Source organism: Mus musculus, chromosome 10, assembly GCF_000001635.26.
Source record: "Mus musculus strain C57BL/6J chromosome 10, GRCm38.p6 C57BL/6J".
In the NCBI taxonomy this organism is placed as follows: Eukaryota; Metazoa; Chordata; class Mammalia; order Rodentia; family Muridae; genus Mus; species Mus musculus.
In genome coordinates, this window is record NC_000076.6 from 10,142,579 (window position 1) to 10,162,501 (window position 19,923).

General features: G+C 39.5%; 1 long non-coding RNA gene across 5 annotated transcripts in view; it reads left to right on the forward strand.

The window, feature by feature from the left end:
* Gm28905 overlaps nt 1-19,923 on the forward strand; it is a 192,673-nt gene that overhangs the window by 166,632 nt on the left and 6,118 nt on the right. For 2 of the 5 annotated variants that reach the window (XR_003948829.1, XR_380112.2), the window contains 2 exons: nt 8,796-8,922; nt 16,362-16,586. This is a non-coding gene — a long non-coding RNA (predicted gene 28905). Of the gene's footprint in view, nt 1-8,795; nt 8,923-16,361; nt 19,142-19,923 lie in introns of those variants that run through there. The other 3 variants (XR_871454.3, XR_871453.3, XR_871455.3) reach the window with 2 other exon arrangements.

Here is a 19,923-nt window from a genome sequence, read left to right on the forward strand (position 1 = left end):
TTCTCGATCTTACAGCACAAGCCATTGCTGTTCTGTTCAGGAATTTTTCCCCTGTGCCCATATCTTCAAGGCTTTTCCCCACTTTCTCCTCTATAAGTTTCAGTGTCTCTGGTTTTATGTGAAGTTCCTTGATCCACTTAGATTTGACCTTAGTACAAGGAGATAAGTATGGATTGATTCGCATTCTTCTACATGATAACAACCAGTTGTGCCAGCACCAATTGTTGAAAATGCTGTCTTTCTTCCACTGGATGGTTTTAGCTCCCTTGTCGAAGATCAAGTGACCATAGGTGTGTGGGTTCATTTCTGGGTCTTCAATTCTATTCCATTGGTCTACTTGTCTGTCTCTATACCAGTACCATGCTGTTTTTATCACAATTGCTCTGTAGTAAAGCTTTAGGTCTGGCATGGTGATTCCACCAGAAGTTCTTTTATCCTTGAGAAGACTTTTTGCTATCCTAGGTTTTTTTGTTATTCCAGACGAATTTGCAAATTGCTCCTTCCAATTCGTTGAAGAATTGAGTTGGAATTTTGATGGGGATTGCATTGAATCTGTAGATTGCTTTTGGCAAGATAGCCATTTTTACAATGTTGATCCTGCCAATCCATGAGCATGGGAGATCTTTCCATCTTCTGAGATCTTCTTTAATTTCTTTCTTCAGAGATTTGAAGTTTTTTATCATACATATCTTTCACTTCCTTAGTTAGAGTCACGCCAAGATATTTTATATTATTTGTGACTATTGAGAAGGGTGTTGTTTCCCTAATTTCTTTCTCAGCCTGTTTATTCTTTGTATAGAGAAAGGCCATTGACTTGTTTGAGTTTATTTTATATCCAGCTACTTCACCGAAGCTGTTTATCAGGTTTAGGAGTTCTCTGGTAGAATTTTTAGGGTCACTTATATATACTATCATATCATCTGCAAAAAGTGATATTTTGACTTCCTCTTTTCCAATTTGTATCTCCTTGATCTCCTTTTGTTGTAGAATTGCTCTGGCTAATACTTCAAGGTAGGGAGAAAGTGGGCAGCCTTGTCTAGTCCCTGATTTTAGTGGGATTGCTTCCAGCTTCTCTCCATTTACTTTGATGTTGGCTACTGGTTTGCTGTATATTGCTTTTATCATGTTTAGGTATGGGCCTTGAATTCCTGATCTTTCCAAAACTTTTATCATGAATGGGTTTTGGATCTTGTCAAATGCTTTTTCTGCATCTAACGATATGATCATGTGGTTTTTGTCTTTGAGTTTGTTTATATAATGGATTACATTGATGGATTTTCGTATATTAAACGATCCCTGCATCCCTGGAATAAAACCTACTTGGTCAGGATGGATGATTGCTTTAATGTGTTCTTGGATTCGGTTAGCGAGAATTTTATTGAGGATTTTTGCATCGATATTCATAAGAGAAATTGGTCTGAAGTTCTCTATCTTTGTTGGGTCTTTCTGTGGTTTAGGTATCAGAGTAATAGTGGCTTCATAAAATGAGTTGGGTAGAGTACCTTCTACTTCTATTTTGTGAAATAGTTTGTGCAGAACTGGAATTAGATCTTCTTTGAAGGTCTGATAGAACTCTGCACTAAACCCATCTGGTCCTGGGCTTTTTTTGGTTGGGAGACTATTAATAACTGCTTCTATTTCTTTAGGTGATATGGGACTGTTTAGATGGTCAACTTGATCCTGATTCAACTTTGGTACCTGGTATCTGTCCAGAAATTTGTCCATTTCGTCCAGGTTTTCCAGTTTTGTTGAGTATAGCCTTTTGTAGAAGGATCTGATGGTGTTTTGAATTTCTTCAGGATCTGTTGTTATGTCTCCCTTTTCAGTTCTGATTTTGTTAATTAGGATTTTGTCCCTGTGCCCTTTAGTGAGTCTAGCTAAGGGTTTATCTATCTTGTTGATTTTCTCAAAGAACCAACTCCTCGTTTGGTTAATTCTTTGAATAGTTCTTGTTTCCACTTGGTTGATTTCACCCCTGAGTTTGATTATTTCCTGCCTTCTACTCCTCTTGGGTGAATTTGCTTCCTTTTTTTCTAGGGCTTTTAGATGTGTTGTCAAGCTGCTAGTATGTGCTCTCTCCCGTTTCTTCTTGGAGACACTCAGAGCTATGAGTTTCCCTCTTAGAAATGCTTTCGTTGTGTCCCATAGGTTTGGGTACGTTGTGGCTTCATTTTCATTAAACTCTAAAAAGTCTTTAATTTCTTTCTTTATTCCTTCCTTGACCAAGGTATCATTGAGAAGAGTGTTATTCAGTTTCCACGTGAATGTTGGCTTTCCATTATTTATGTTGTTATTGAAGATCAGTCTTAGGCCATGGTGGTCTGATAGGATACATGGGACAATTTCAATATTTTTGTATCTGTTGAGGCCTGTTTTGTGACCAATTATATGGTCAATTTTGGAGAAGGTCCCGTGAGGTGCTGAGAAGAAGGTATATCCTTTTGTTTTAGGATAAAATGTTCTGTAGATATCTGTCAGGTCCATTTGTTTCATAACTTCTCTTAGTTTCACTGTGTCCCTGTTTAGTTTCTGTTTCCACGATCTGTCCATTGAAGAAAGTGGTGTGTTGAAGTCTCCCACTATTATTTTGTGAGGTGCAATGAATGCCTGAGCTTTACTAAAGTGTCTCTAATGAATGTGGCCGCCCTTGCATTTGGTGCGTAGATATTCAGAATTGAGAGTTCCTCTTGGAGGATTTTACCTTTGATAAGTATGAAGTGTCCCTCCTTGTCTTTTTTGATAACTTTGGGTTGGAAGTCAATTTTATCCGATATTAAAATGGCTACTCCAGCTTGTTTCTTCAGTCCATTTGCTTGGAAAATTGTTTTCCAGCCTTTCACTCTGAGGTAGTGTCTGTCTTTTTCCCTGAGATGGGTTTCCTGTAAGCAGCAGAATGTTGGGTCCTGTTTGTGTAGCCAGTCTGATAGTCTATGTCTTTTTATTGGGGAATTGAGTCCATTGATATTAAGAGATATTAAGGAAAAGTAATTGTTGCTTCCTTTTATTTTTTTGTTAGAGTTGGCATTCTGTTCTTGTGGCTGTCTTATTTTTGGTTTGTTGAATGATTACTTTCTTGGTTGTTCTAGGGCGTGATTTCCGTCCTTGTATTGCTTCTTTTCTGTCATTATCCTTTGAAGGGCTGGATTCGTGGAAAGATATTGTGTGAATTTGTTTTTGTCGTGGAATACTTTGGTTTCTCCATCTATGGTAATTGAGAGTTTGGCTGGGTATAGTAGCCTGGGCTGGCATTTGTGTTCTCTTAGTGTCTGTATAACATCTGTCCAGGCTCTTCTGGCTTTCATAGTCTCTGGTGAAAAGTCTGGTGTAATTCTGATAGGCCTTCCTTTATATGTTACTTGACCTTTCTCCCTTACTGCTTTTAATATTCTATCTTTATTTAGTGCATTTGTTGTTCTGATTATTATGTGTCGGGAGGAATTTCTTTTCTGGTCCAGTCTATTTGGAGTTCTGTAGGCTTCTTGTATGATCATGGGCATCTCTTTTTTTATGTTTGGGAAGTTTTCTTCTATTATTTTGTTGAAGATATTAGCTGGCCCTTTAAGTTGAAAATCTTCATTCTCATCAATTCCTATTATCCGTAGGTTTGGTCTTCTCATTGTGTCCTGGATTACCTGGATGTTTTGAGTTAGGATCCTTTTGCATTTTGTATTTTCTTTGACTGTTGTGTCGATGTTCTCTATGGAATCTTCTGCACCTGAGATTCTCTATTCCATTTCTTGTATTCTGTTGCTGATGCTCGCATCTATGGTTCCAGATCTCTTTCCTAGGGTTTCTATCTCCAGCATTGCCTCGCTTTGGGTTTTCTTTATTGTGTCTACTTCCCCTTTTAGTTCTAGTATGGTTTTGTTCATTTCCATCACCTGTTTGGATGTGTTTTCCTGTTTTTCTTTAATGATTTCTACCTGTTTGGCTGTGTTTTCCTGCTTTTCTTTAAGGGCCTGTAACTCTTTAGCAGTGCTCTCCTGTAATTCTTTAAGTGACTTATGAAAGTCCTTCTTGATGTCCTCTATCATCATCATGAGAAATGTTTTTAAATCTGTGTCTAGATTTTCGGTTGTGTTGGGGTGCCCAGGACTAGGTGGGGTGGGAGTAGTGCGTTCTGATGATGGTGAGTGGTCTTGATTTCTGTTAGTAGGATTCTTACGTTTGCCTTTCGCCATCTGGTAATCTCTGAAGCTAGCTGTTTTAGTTGTCACTGTTAAGAGCTTGTTCTTCAGGTGACTCTGTTAGCCTCTATAAGCAGACCTGGAGGGTAGCACTCTCCTTAGTTTCAGTGGGCAGAGTATTCTCTGCAGGCAAGCTCTCTTCTTGCAGGGCAGGTACCCAGATATCTGGTGTTCGAACCAGACTCCTGGCAGAAGTTGTGTTCCACTCACTAGAGGTCTTAGGATCCCGTGTGGAATCCTGTGTGGGCCCTTGCGGGTGTCAGGCGACTCCGCTGGCAAGGTAGCCTGGGGCTCGAGTGGAGCGGAAGGGGCTTGTGCCCCAGATCAGGCCCGGGTAGCCTGCTTCCCTATGTACCGCAGTCTCAGGTTCCGCGCGATTGGATTGGGGCAGGCGCTGTGTTCCACTCACCAGAGGGCTTAGGATCCCGTGGGGAGTCCTGTGTGGGCCCTTGCAGGTGTTGGGCGAGACTCTGCTGGCAAGGTAGCCCGGGGTTTGAGTGGAGCCGAAGGAGCTTGTGATGCTGGGTCTTTCAAAGTTGACTATTAGACCACTTGCCTGGCACATACAATGGCTAAGATAATCTAGCTAGCCCATGAGAACTGTCATGTAGAACAATGACCCCTGAATTAGAAGGTCCTTGGGTTCATGTCAATAGCCAAATCTGATGTAACTTACATGCATATATGAGCTCTTTTCATACTGTATTTACCTTTAAATACAGTGAAATAAGTGGTTCTGCTTCTTAGTTCTCTTAGATTGAGTCAATGTCTCAACTTTTACTCTACCTTCACAAGAAAACCTTTCGATGGTCTTGACACTCAGAGACAGCCTGTTTTCTCAGTCCTTTTAGAAAGTGTTTGATAAAAGATGTATTAGTTTAAAGTTGTTATTTTGTATATTAACAAAAAAAGGTATGTGTTTAAAAAAATCTGTATTCTAGAGAAAGATAAAACAATAGTTTTCCTTCTGGTTTTTCTAAATACCTTTGGTGTTCTCTTTTGCACCCCCACACATAGTGAAGCTCCCTATATCCCCCCTTCCCCTCTTCAGTGAACCTTCATCATGCTAGCCTCCTCTCTGGCGCTCCTTTGCTCCTTCTCCTGCACTGGGACTATTATGCCCTTGGCTTCTGTGAATATTTCTGTTTATAGAAATAAACCTAACAATTCAGAGCTAGGGTCCAGAAATCTGAGAGATTATGTAACTCCTGTCTTCCTGGGTTTCAGTTGCTTTTACACGGTATAATATTTTCCAGTTCCATCCAGTTAGCTGAAAATTTCACGATTTTATTTTTTTGTTATAGCTGAAATGTACCCCAATTTTATTATCCATTTACCAGTTGATGGAAATGTAGCTGTTCTCATTTCCTGGCTCCTGTGAATAAGGCAGCAGTGAAATGGCTAAGTAGGTCCCTGTAGTATGGTATAGAATCTTCGGGGGATATACCAAAATTTGGTATAACTGGGACAAATGGTAAATCTATTATGAGCTTATTGAGGATTCTTCATACCGTTTTCCAGGGTAGCTGCACTCTTTCCCAACACTACCAACAGTGAATACATCTTCTTCCCACACATTCACCAGTTTTTGTTGTCACTTGTTTTCTTCATCTTAGCTAGGGAAAGACGAAATCTCCAAGTAGTTTAAATTTTGTATTTTCCTGATTACTAAGGATGTTGAACACCTTAAAAGATACCTCTTAGCCATTTTTATTTCTTCTTTTTAGAGTTCTTTGTTCTGATCTGTGGACCAGATTTACTTATAAACTGGGCATTTATAGGCAACAACACATAAATAAATGGGTAAATAAATAATAAACATCAAAAAAGCGCTGCTCATCTTTCACAAACTTAAGAATAAGGAGGAAGAGGAAGCATAAAAGAAGAGGAGGGAGGCAAGAAGAAACAGAAGGGGGGAAACCAAGGAGGAGGAGGTAATTTCCTTGGTCATGTAACTGTGAATACAAAGGAGAATATGACATACAGGACTCTAACCTAAATCCACCAAGGAATGCCACCTGTTTTTTCTTTCTCTCCATTGACACTTACCCACCTATGCTGGGTCCCTGAATTTTGTAAATTGTTATGGGTGGCTTTTCACTGTTCCACAGAATGATGTGGCCATGCAACACACAGGGAAACACATACACAGAGATATCAAGGCTAATTCTCTCTTGCTTCCTTGATCTCCTTGATAAAATACTTTTCCCAACCAGCAATGTATATGTGAGATCAGGAACAAATATGTGAAGTGGCAGAGCATGCCTTAATTCTCCTGCCTTAAGTGCAGTTTCCACCTGCTGCTATGATCTAAACTGTACCTTGTGTGACTAGGGTACTACTCTGAATTGGATTTGTCAAGTCTTGGTTACAAGGCTATCTTCTGTCACCAGAGAGTGGAATCAGCTAATTATTATTGATGACTTCACCCAGGTAGAAAAGATGAAGGAAACTTATCACTAACTCAAATCAGGGAGGGGCGCACTTTGCATGTTAAAGATATTTTTCTAAAAATATTTGTGCATTGGTATCATCCTTAGATGACCACAAAATACAGACTTCTGAGTCTCATCTCTCTGATTTTGAGTATCTTGCCCCACACATGAACATAGGGTACAGCTAAATTTGATTCATACATTATCAAATCTTAATTCTTTTTTATCTGTTCTCTAAACAAGGTCCAGATTCCAAATACATTCATTCAAGATTCCCTGGAATTTGATTCCATGTTACCTCTTTAGATTTATTGTACTGGCTAGTTTTGTGTCAACTTGACACAGCTGGAGTTATCATAGAGAAAGGAGCTTCAGTTGAGGAAATGCCTCCATGAGATCCAGCTGTAAGGCATTTTCTCAATTAGTGATCAAGGGGGAAAGGCCCCTTGTGGGTGGGACCATCTCTGGGCTGGTGGTCTTGGGTTCTATAAGAGAGCAGGCTGAACAAGGCAGGGGAAGCAAGCCATTAAGGAACATCCCTCCATGGCCTCTGTATCAGCTCCTGCTTCCTGACCTGCTTGAGTTCCAGTCCTGACTTCCTTTGGTGATGAACAGCAGTGTGGAAATGTAAGCTGAATAAACCCTTTCCTCCCCAACTTGCTTCTTGGTCATGATGTTTGTGTGGAATAGAAACCCTGACTAAGACACTTATCATCTACTTCTTTACTCCACCCTAGACTCTAGCCAATACAGGACATATATTGGCCTCTATGTATCTGGAAAGCATCTGTTGATGTAGTTATCCTGGTTCTTCAACATAGACTAAAGCTGTAGAGCTGAACGTTCTTCAGTGGTGGAGACATTCTCCTGTGCCATCTAATATGGTAGCCATTGGTCACCGTACTCTCTTGGCCCTTGAGCATTTGGGATGTGGCTGGTATGACTGAACTTGTTATTTTACATCAGCTTAGTTCAAGTTAAAATAGCTACATGCAGGAGTCAAAGTCAGACAGAATGCTTTCTTCGGTGAATCTACAACAACATTTTGTCTTAAATCTTAAGGGGCTCATAGCATAATCTTCCTCTGTCAGGATAAATTCTCTGATACCTCCTATTGCAACTACTCCTGAGCATCTGTATTGCACGGAACATGTGACTCTTACTACTGTTGCTCCCACTTTGTTTTTGTTTCTGTTGTTTCTGCTTTACAACCCCAGATATCAGAGACTTCTTAAAAGGAAGAACTGCTCAGAAGACTTGAGTGTGGGATGTGGAGGTCAGTCTTGTGAAGGAGAAAGTGGGATAGAGAGCGAGGTACCTCAGGCGCCTGAGACCCCTCAAAGAATCCTGCCCTGCCATACAAGGCATTGGATCTAAGAAGGCTCCTTGAACACCAGTGAGACCGCAAAAAAAGAACCTAGGCCAGAGAATGGCTGCTTGCCCCACCCCCTGTATTCCTGAAAGTCCTAACAGGTGACAATGCTCCTGAACCCCAGCTCTTTCTGAGTAACCTTGTCAGGCAGGGCTTTCACTGGGGCATGGTTAAGGGTGACAGTGTCTGATGGGATCCTATCGGCTGAGGATTTAGAGGCTTAGGGTTGGCTCAAACACTATGTATAAGCTTTTGTGATGTGCAATAAACTCAGATCTTCACCCTGATGCTACTCGCCAGAGTCTGATGATTCGTATTTGTCATGTGATCCCGTAGCCTCTCACCTACCATCCTTGGTCCTCCATCAATCATAAATGCCTGTACACACCCAAATCTACACATTACTAGCTAGGCCTCAGACGTGTGTGTGTGTGTGTGTGTGTGTGTGTGTGTGTGTGTACATACATACATGAAGGTTCATATGCTAAAGTACTGCGAGTTGCTGAGAAATGTGTACCAGCTTAGTGTTACTGAGCCAGAGCTATAGTTAAATGGAATGGCCACAGAGTGATGGCCTATTTTCTTTTTCTTTTTTTAGCTTGGAAGCAAAGATAATTGTAGTTTTCGGAAGTACTAATGATTTTTATTGAAGTAAATGAGGGAAGGGGGCCGGCCTCTGGGAAGATACTGTTTAAAACGCTTGGCAAGTGGTAAAGTCGTTATGCATTCACCCTGCCTCGCACTTTTATTCCAGAATTAGTCTGTGAAATGATGAACTGTCACTTCCTAAATCTTCTGCAGATGTTGCTGTTGCTGGAGAAATGTCACTGGGAAAGATAAAGGACCATTATTCTAAAGAGTGTTTCAGGCTGACTGAATCAGGTCTGAAACGTTATTGAAATGGGAAGATAAACTCAACTATTTTCAGGTAAAATAAAACTTAATTTAAAAAAGAAAACAAGTAGTCCCTTCTGAATCCTGGGAAAATGTCACTGACTCAGTTTCAATGGTATTTTATCCGTTAAGAGGGAGAGGACAGACGGGATGAAGCTCTGAGTTCATCCCTGGAGCTCTACAGCTGAGGTCTCCTTCCCCTGAGATCTCTCCCCTGATAGCAGCAGCTGAAGGGGAGGCCATTAACATTTTGGGAACACTGCAGACTGACAGTGTGTAATGTTATGGCATTTCATCTCAGGACATTTCATCTCTTTTAATCAGTGTTTATGTTGGTGATACTTCACAGCTATTTGCTTTCACATAAAAATGGAATACTTCGGTCACGTCGTGAACAAGGCTGACTTATTATTCATTGCCATTGCTGGCACATCATTTTGCTCTTCTTTTTCATTTTCTCTTCATTCTCCTCTAAGTCCCTCCCTCCTTTATTCTCCTTGTCTTTGATTTTTTTTTTTTTTTGCTTTCATTTCTGCTCTTTTTAGAAACATTTTGATTTTGACTCTTTGATGATAGTCTCCCTGGTCAGTTAGTGGCTTGCTTTGTCATTCCAGTTTCTTAGGAAAGCCCAAATGGAGAGTGTGGAAGAAAGACCATTTCATCTGAAATAACTGTTCATGGGCCCATTGCCCTAGGTTACAAAGTCATCACACATGGCTTAGCTGTGTATGCTAGTCTTTCTCCTGTCTTCTGTCTCCCCTTATTTACGACACCGTTTTAAGTGTCTCTTACCTGCTTCCCTGTTTTCTTCTCCATTTCCTATTTGATACTGGGTACTTTGTAATACTATGTAATACTATGTAATAATACTATGTAATACTATGTAATACTATGTAATACTATGTAATAAATATTATCAAGCTACTTATGATTCTCTCTCCGCCCTCCTGAAATGTTATAATAAGTGCTTAACTGAGTAGTGATTATTTTAAATGACACAAATAACATTCGATTATCTCTGAAGGATGGCATTTTTATTTTTGAGATTTATTAATAAATGCTGTCTGAACATATGCCTGCATACCAGGGAAGGCATCAGATTTTGTGAGCCACCTTGTGCATTGTTTGGAATTGAACTCAGGACCGCTGGAAGAGTGTTCTTAGGTGCTTAGACATCTCTCCAGCCCCTGAAGGGTGTCTTAGGATAATGTGTAAGTAATACACACTGAGAATAAATCATATTTCCAGTTTTGAATTGCAATTTTGTTCCAGAGGATCCGTGCGATTGCTCCCCTTTTGTTGCTAGGAAGAGGTACTGAGGCAGGGGGCTGCAGCCCCAAGCAGTCAATAGATCGCAAGGGTGAAAGACTGACAACTGAGAGTGTGCCATGGTACTAAGATGTGGTCCTCAGGGTACCACATGTATGAAGTACAATGCTCTCTTTATACTGTTTTCAGTTTAGGTTATGTGGGATGTAACCTGTAGGTAAGTACTCCAAGCATAATAAAGTTACTAAAATTTTCAGTCTATCCACTAGATATGGTTTTCTTTAGTTTTTAAAAATAGACATAATTTCTTTTACAAATTTCTTGATTTAACAATAGGCCAAAATTATCTCAGTGTAGGACATAGTTTCTCAAAGTTAACTAGGCTGACTTTTAAGTCTGGTTAATTATTTGGAGGGAACTATCCTGTACATTGTAGAATTATCAGTTATAGAATTATACAAATCTTCGCTTTCTGTCTACTAGACCAGATCTTCTATTCCTAGGTAATAATTGCGTCTCCAGATATCTCTAAATGCCTCCTGTACAGAGAGGTGATGCCTCTGTAGAGAGGACCTGTTGTGATGCCCTCTGTTTGCAGACTGTGCTCTGTCTTCTGGGAGTTCCTCAGGTTCTGAGCAGTCAGCAGAGAGGAAAGACGGAATGATCTATACTTGAAGTCCTTCTGGATCAACACTGAGACTTAGGCCCTGGTTAATCCACTGTGATCAGACTCATGATCTTCATCAGTAATCTCTGCCATCTCTCGGGTACAACCTTCAGCTCCTTGTTAATTTTGGCAGGAAGGTGCTCTGTGAGGAGGCCTCAGCATTGTGTCCATCCCAATCCTTGGAAACCCTGTTGAACTATAGGTCCATTGGGATCTCCCTGGTTCTGAGCTTTTCCTTGGCAAGGGCTCAGCTCTGCCTCAGATTTCAGACTGTCCCTGGGAAGACCTTTATAAAGAACACTGAGCTCAGGCGCTCGTCTTTCTTCTGAGCCCTGCTTTCCCTACAACTCTCCTGGTTCTCCTGGTTCCCATGTCTCAACCTTTTTTTATGAGTTGCAAAGACAAGGAGACAAGACTTTTTTCTTTCTTTCTTTCTTTCTTTCTTTCTTTCTTTCTTTCTTGCTTGCTTGCTTGCTTGCTTGCTTGCTTGCTTGCTTGCTTTCTTGCTTCCTCCCTCCCTCCCTCCCTCCCTCCCTCCCTCCCTCCCTCCCTCCCTTCCTTCCTTCCTTCCTTCCTTCCTTCCTTCCTTTCTATGTTTCAATGTTTCTTTTTTTTTATTTATTAGATATTTTCTCCATTTACATTTCCAATGCTATCTCAAAAGTTCCCCCATACCCTCCCCCTCCCCCCAACACACTGCACTACCCACCCACTCCCACTTCTTGGCCCTGGTGTTCCCCTGTCCTGAGGCATATAAAGTTTGCATGACCAATGGGCCTCTCTTTCCAATGATGGCCAACTAGGCTATCTTCTGATACATATGCAGCTAGAGACACAAGCTCCAGGAATACTGGTTAGTTCATATTGTTCCACCTATAGTGTTGCAGACCCCTCTAGCTCCTTGGGTACTTTCTCTAGCTCCTCCATTGGGGGCCCTGTGATCCATCCAATAGCTGACTGTGAGCATCCACTTCTGTGTTTGCTAGGCCCCAGCATAACCTCACAAGAGACAGCTATATCTGGGTCCTTTCAGCAAAATCTTGCTAGTGTGTGCAATGGTGTCAGCATTTGGAGGCTGATTATGGGATGGATCCCCAGATATGGCAGTCTCTAGATGGTCCATCCTTTTGTCTCAGCTCCAAACGTTGTCTCTGTAACTCCTTCCATGGGTGTTTTGTTCCCAATTCTAAGAAGGGGCAAAGTGTCCACACTTTGGACTTCGCTCTTCTTGAGTTTCATGTGTTTTACAAATTGTATCTTGTATCTTGGGTATTCTAAGTTTCTGGGCTAATATCCACTTATCAGTGAGTACATATCAAATGAGTTCTTTTCTGATTGGGTTACCTCACTCAGGATGATGCCCTCCAGGTCCATCCATTTGTCTAGAAATTTCATAAATTCATTCTTTTTAATAGCTGAGTAGTACTCCATTGTGTAAATGTACCACATTTTCTGTATCCATTCCTCTGTTGAGGGGCATCTGGATTCTTTCCAGCTTCTGGCTATTATAAATAAGGCTGCTATGAACATATTGTAGCATGTGTCCTTAGTACAAGTTAGAACATCTTCTGGATATATTCCCAGGAGAGGTGTTGCGGGATCCTCCAGTAGGACTATGTCCAATTTTCTGAGGAACCGCCAGTCTGATTTCCAGAGTCTGTGTACAAGCTTGCAATCCCACCAGCAATTGAGGAGTGTTCCTCTTTCTACACATCCTTGCCAGCATCTGCTGTCACCTGAATTTTTGATCTTAGCCATTCTGACTGGTGTGAGGTGGAATCTCAGAGTTGTTTTGATTTGCATTTCCCTGGTGATTAAGGATGCTGAATATTTTTTTCAGGTGCTTCTCAGCCATTCAGTATTCCTCTGTTGAGAATTCTTAGTTTAGCTCTGTGCCCCACTTTTAATGGGGTTATTTGATTTTCTGGAGGCCACCTTCTTGAGTTCTTTATATATATTGGATATCAGTCCCCTATCTTATTTAGGATAGGTAAAGATCCTTTCCCAATCTGTTGGTAGCCTTCTTGTCTTATTGACGGTGTCTTTTGCCTTAAAGAAGCTTTGCAACTTTATGAGGTCCCATTTGTCAATTCTTGATCTTACAGCACAAGCCATTGCCGTTCTGTTCAGGAATTTTCCCCCTGTGCCCATATCTTCGAGGCTTTTCCCCACTTTCTAGTTTATAAGTTTCACTGTCTCTGGTTTTATGTGGAGTTCCTTGATCCACTTAGATTTGACCTTAGTACAAGGAGATAGGATTGGGTCAATTCACATTCTTCTACATGATAACTGCCAGTTGTGCCAGCATCATTTGTTGAAAATGCTGTCTTTTTTCCACTGGATGGTTTTAGCTCCCTTGTCGAAGATCAGGTGACCATAGGTGTGTGGGTTCATTTCTGGGTCTTCAATTCTATTCCATTGGTCTACTTGTCTGTCTCTATACCAGTAGCATGCAGTTTTTAATCACAATTGCTCTGTAGTACAACTTTAGGTCAGGTGTGGTGATTCCACCAGAGGTTCTTTTATCCTTGAGAAAGTTTTTGTTATCCTAGGTTTTTTGTTATTCCAGATAAATTTGAAGATTGCCCTTTCTAATTCATTGAAGAATTGAGTTGGAATTTTGATGGGGATTGCATTGAATGTGTAGATTGCTTTTGGAAAGATAGCCATTTTACTATATTAATCCTGCCAATCCATGAGCATGGGAGATCTTTCTATCTTCTGAGATTTTCTTTAATTTCTTTCTTTTCAGAGACTTGAAGTTCTTATCATAGAGATCTTTAACTTTCTTAGTTAGAGTCATGCCAAGATATTTTATATTATTTGTGACTATTGTGAAGGGTGTTGTTTCCCTGAATTCTTTCTCAGCCTGTGTATCCTTTGTGTAGAGAAAGGCCATTGACTTGTTTGAGTTAATTTTATATCCAGCTACTTCACTGAAGCTGTTTGTCAGGTTTAGGAGTTCTTTGGTGGAATTTTTAGAGTCACTTATATATACTATCATATCATCTGCAAAAAGTGATATTTTGACTTCTTCCTTTCCAATTTGTATCCCCTTGATCTCCTTTTGTTGTCCAATTGCTCTGGCTGGACTTTGAGTACTATGTTAAATAGGTAGGGAGAAAGTGGGCAGCCTTGTCTAGTCCCTGATTTTAGTGGGATTGCTTCCAGTTTCTCACCATTTACTTTGATGTTGGCTCCTGGTTTGCTGTAGATTGCTTTTATCATGTTTAGGTATGGGCCTCGATTTCCTGATCTTTCCAAGACTTTTTTCATGAATGGGTATTGAATTTTGTCAAATGCTTTCTCCACATCTAACGAGATGATCATGTGGTTTTTGTCTTTGAGTTTGTTTATATAGTAGATTATATTGATGGATTTCTGGATATTAAACCATCCCTGCATCCCTGGAATGAAACCTACTTAGTTAGGATGGATGATTGATTTGATGTGTTCTTGGATTCAGTTAGCGAGAATTTTATTGAGTATTTTTGCATCGATATTCATAAGGGAAATTGGTTTGAAGTTCTCTATCTTTGTTGGTTCTTTCTGTGGTTTAGGGATCAGAGTAATTGTGGCTTCATACAATGAATTGGGTAGAGTACCTTCTGCTTCTATTTTGTGGAATAGTTTGTGAAGAACTGGAATTAGATCTTCTTTGAAGGTCTGATAGAACTCTACACTAAACCCATCTGGTCCTGGGCCTTTTTTGGTTGGGAAACTATTAATGACTGCTTCTATTTCTTTAGGGGATATAGGACTGTTTAGATCATTAATCTGATCCTGAATTAACTTTGGTACCTGGGATCTGTCTAGAAATTTGTCCATTTCATCCAGGTTCTCCAGTTTTGTTGAGTATAGCCTTTTGTAGAAGGATCTGATGGTGTTTTGGATTTCTTCAGTATCTCTTGTTATGTCTCCCTTTTCATTTCTGATTTTGTTAATTAGGATACTGTCCCTGTGCCCTCTAGTGAGTCTGGCTAAGGGTTTATCTATCTTGTTGATTTTCTCAAAGAACCAGCTCCTGGTTTGGTTGATTCTTTGAATAGTTCTTCTTGTTTCCACTTGGTTGATTTCACCCCTGAGTTTGATTATTTTCTGCTGTCTATTCCTCTTGGGTGAATTTGCTTCCTTTTGTTCTAGAGCTTTTAGGTGTTTTGTCAAGCTGCTAGTGTGTTCTCTGTCTAGTTTCTTTTTGGAGGCACTCAGAGCTATGAGTTTCCCTCTTAGAAATCCTTTGATTGTGTCCCATAAGTTTGGGTATGTTGTGGTTTCATTTTCATTAAACTCTAAAAAGTCTTTAATTTCTTTCTTTATTCCTTCTTTGACCAAGGTATCATTGAGAAGAGTGTTGTTCAGTTTCCACGTGAATGTTGGCTTTCTATTATTTACATTGTTATTAAAGATCAGCCTTAGTCCATGGTGAACTGATAGGATGCATGGGGCAATTTCAATATTTTTGTATCTGTTAAGGCCTGTTTTGTGACCAATTATATGATCAGTTTTCGAGAAGGTACCATGAGGTGTTGATAAGAAGGTATATCCTTTTGTTTTAGGATAAAATGTTCTGTAGATATCTGTTAAGTCCATTTGTTTCATAACTTCTGTTAGTTTCACTGTGTCCCTGTTTAGTTTCTGTTTCCACGATCTGTCCATTGATGAAAGTGGTGTGTTGAAGTCTCCCACTATTATTGTGTGAGGTGCATTTGGAGCATAGATATTCAGAATTGAGAGTTCCTCTTGGAAGATTTTACCTTTGATGAGTATGAAGTGCCCCTCCTTGTCTTTTTCGATAACTTTTGGTTGGAAGTCAATTTTATTTGATATGAGAATGGCTACTCCAGCTTGTTTCTTCAGACCATTTGCTTGGAGAGTTGTTTTCCAGCCTTTCACTCTGAGGTAGTGTCTTTCTTTTTCCCTGAGATGGGTTTCCTCTAAGCAGCAAAATTTTGGGTCCTGTTTGTGTAGCCAGTCTGTTAGTCTATGTCTTTTTATTGGGGAATTGAGTCCATTGATATTAAGAGATATTAAAGAAAAGTAATTGTTGCTTCCTATTATTTTTGTTGTTAGTGTTGGCATTCTGTTCTTGTGGCTGTCTTGTTTTAGGCTTGTTGAAGGATTACTTTCTTGCTTTTTTCTAGGGCATAGTTTCTGTCCTTGTATTGGTTTTTTTCTGTTATTATCCTTTGAAGGGCTGGATTCGTGGAAAGATAATGTGTGAATTTGGTTTTGTCATGGAATACTTTGGTTTCTCCATCTATGGTAATTGAAAGTTTGGCTGGCATTTGTCTTCTTTTAGTGTGATGAGACTTTTTTTTTATCTGATTTTGCAAATATAATCGTTTGTGGCCTAAACATTATTCACTTCCAAAATATTTCTCACTTGTTTTCTACTATGTCCCTTCACTGAAAGTGACTCCAGTTAAGTGACAATGGGAAAAGCAGTATAAGAAAATGAGAGAAAAAATTTTTAGTTAACCCAATTTTTTCCTTTAGACATGATGTATTCAATCATTGCTTATTTATTCCATTTTTAGATTTCTACAAACTAGAAACCATGGTAAACCCAGAAGAAAAGGCACTCCAGTTCAACCTTCTCTACAAATGAAGGAAGGGGCAGCCAATCTTACTTCTCCCATAGACCAGACTGAAAGATGGCTAAGAATGTACTAAAGCACACTTCCACATGTAGGCATGGGCATTTCTTGAAAGAACTGGCCTTGGGAGAGCAACTGAAGAGGAAAGAACCATCCTGAATTCAGGTAGTCAACAGCCTGGATGTTCTCTTGGAATAAGTGAAGTAAGAGAATATCAGACCAGAAATTAGTATTGAGGTTTCTCAAAAGGTTTGAAAGAGAAACACTACATGGCCCACAGATATCACCCCTTGGTGTATACCCAAAGGATTCCATTTCCTACTGTGAGCATCCAAGCATATCCATGTGGATTGTTCTCTACTTACAATAGAAGGAAATGGAACCAGTATAGAGACCCATCAATAGATGAATAGATAATGAAAATGTAGTATACATACATGATGGAATTTCATTCAACTGTAGAGAAAATGGAGTCATTACATGCGTAGGGAAGGGAATTAATATGGAAGGTACAATTTTTAAAGCTCACAGACAGTACAATAGATTTTAAAGTAAGACATAGAACAGGGTAGGTGAAAATCTGGGATTCCAGGAGGGGAGGAGGGGGAAAAGTTAGATATGGAATAGAAATACACAGCTTACTAAGAAAGAGGTGAGAAAATTTCTCTCCCAAATGGAAGCAGGCTAGTGAGTTGAGGAAACAGCCCCAATACATCTGGCTGCAGTGTGTGGTCTTTTATAGCCCCCAACTTGTCCTCTATCAGCTTTATTTTGTGCATGCTTTGTTGGTTACCTGATGCCCAGATAAGGAAAGGCTTCAAGTTTCCCTTGGCAAGCTGGCTTCTTCCACGTGTTATCTGGACACATTCTTTTTAAAGTTACTACTAGTCTGTCATAACTCTCGGGAGCTGTGGTCCTAAAAACAACTTTTTTCAGGATATATATATCACATATATTACACACACATATATATACACACATACATATATACATATATACACATATGCATACATATTTTAAGGATGTGGTAAAAGATTGGTAGAAGAAATTAATTGGAAGTTGGTGTGAATTTGTGAGCACTGAGAACCAACAGTATCAAATATATATAAAAGAAAACCAGAGCATAGAGTTACATTACTGACAGATGTAAACAATCTGTCTAAACGGAGCTTATCCTTATATTGTAGCTGGAGTTACTGTCATTGTAGCATCTTATGTGTTAGAAGTTCATATATATGATTCAATGCAAAGACATGCACAAGGCCAAAGTTTCCATTCATCCCTTTTATAAGCTACTTTATCATTGTTCTCTTTTGCACAAATCATCATAGTCTTTGGTTATATTTTCCTGCTTTGTGTTTAATAATGTACAGATGACCAAAATTAATATTTTGCTCTGTTTTGCTTTGCTTTGCTTGGTTTTGTTTTACTGTCAAAAGCAGATGAGTGTCTGGGCTTGGAATGAGTCTTTTTGCCCCCATTACTTCTTTCTATTTTAGAATTTTCCCCCCTCTATTTCACCTGTTGAGAATGAGACAGAGGCAATGTTTACCATGGCTGGGCTTGCATTTCCACTCTGCAGTGATCTTCCTCTTGGCAACTGTACACTGGTTAGAGCACACCTAACATGGTCTCCATGGCTTTTTTGTACAAAAGGACAGGTGATTCTCCAGAACTGTAGAACATGGAAAGGTGGGTGGGATGGCTAGAGCTTGGCTGATATTAGAAGAAAGAGGTAAAAATACAATTTCTTTTCTCCCTATCTCAGCTTCCAACCATACACAGAAGGTCAGTTACACCAATATAGAAAAAAAATCATGTTTTAAAATTCAGCTATTATATAAATACTAAGGCATACCTTGACAGAGACAGGTTTCTGTCTTGAGCTTACGCAGGGCTCATGCATGCTATCATAGCTCCTATGAGTTTACATCAACCCCTGCCTTGCTTCATTCAGGATAAGTCGTCCTCATATAGGATAACTTTATTTCAAGTCTTTTTATGTATGTGCATATATATATACATACACACACACACACACACACACACACACACACACACACACACACATATATATATAGTGGCTATTCCTGGTTGTCAACTTAACTATATTTGGAATGAACTACAATCCAGAATTGGAAGGCTCACCAGTGACCCTTATCTGGAGGCTTGGAGATCCTTATCTGGATCTTGGTATGGAAATCTTGAGCCATAGTGGCTATGGATTCCAGAAGATTAAATCTCCGAGTTTAAGGAACACACCTTTAATCTGCGCTACACCTTTTCATCTGGGATTAAGGATGTGGTGGAACACACCTTTAATCTGGGCTACACCTTCTGCTGGAGACAATATAAGGACATTGAAAGAAGGGAGTCTAGCTCTAGCTCTTGCTCCTTTGCCTGCTTGCTGTGTGAGACTGAGTAACTGCTAGATCCTTGCACTTCCATTCACAGCTGCGACTGAACCATTGTTGGGAATTGGGCTGCCGACTGTAAGTCATCAATAAATTCCTTTATTATCTAGAGACTATCCATAAGTTCTGTGACTCTAGAGAACCCTGACTAATACAATATATATGTGTGTGTGTGTATGTAATATGTATGATTTTGTATATTTGCCTATATATAAGAAAGTGTTTATGGAAACAGAATAACTTTTAGAAAGCTCTTCAGTGTTATTTATCTCCCAAATAAAACTGATTTACGATGCATTTTCTTAACTAAAAGCCTAAAACACTTAATAGCCACTATGAACAAATATTTTGACAAAACGTAGATCACTTAACTATATTTCTAAAAACATTGCTATTAAAAAATAAATGTTACATCCATTCCAAATTAATATATATATATATATGTATATGTGTGTATATATATATTAGAAATGATGAGGTCAATGTCCATGAGGGTGACACTGTGACTTGGGGCACAAGCTTCTGTGTCTTGAGAACCAAGCTAAGCAAGAGGACTATATTTAGACACTTGTCAAATCAGGGCTGAGGCAGCGATTAACCAAATAACATTTGACTAAGACTGGATGACCAGTTCTTTAAATTTTTAATTATAGTATAAGTTAAAATGAATTTGGGCTAAATTAAAAGATTTAATTAATGTGACTACCTACTTATAAGTCAATTTGTACTATGTCATAAAAACACAAGTACAATATATATATATTTATGTATTTAAGAAATACATATGTATATGTATATATACATACACACATAGTTATAAGCAGAGAAAAGATTTTTTTTTTAACAAACTCATTTTAAAAAACAACCTGTTTCAGTTAAGCTCTGGCAGAGCCTCTCAGGAGACATTCATATCCGGGTCCTGTCAGCATGCACTTCTTGGCTTCAGCAAGTGTCTGGGTTTGCTGGCTGCATACTGGATGGATCCCTGAGGAGAACTGCAGGCTGGTCTCCAGTAGAGCTGAGGTCTGAACCCTGATGGTCATAATTCACCTATGTGACACTGTAGGCGTTCCCTCGTGCTCCTGGAA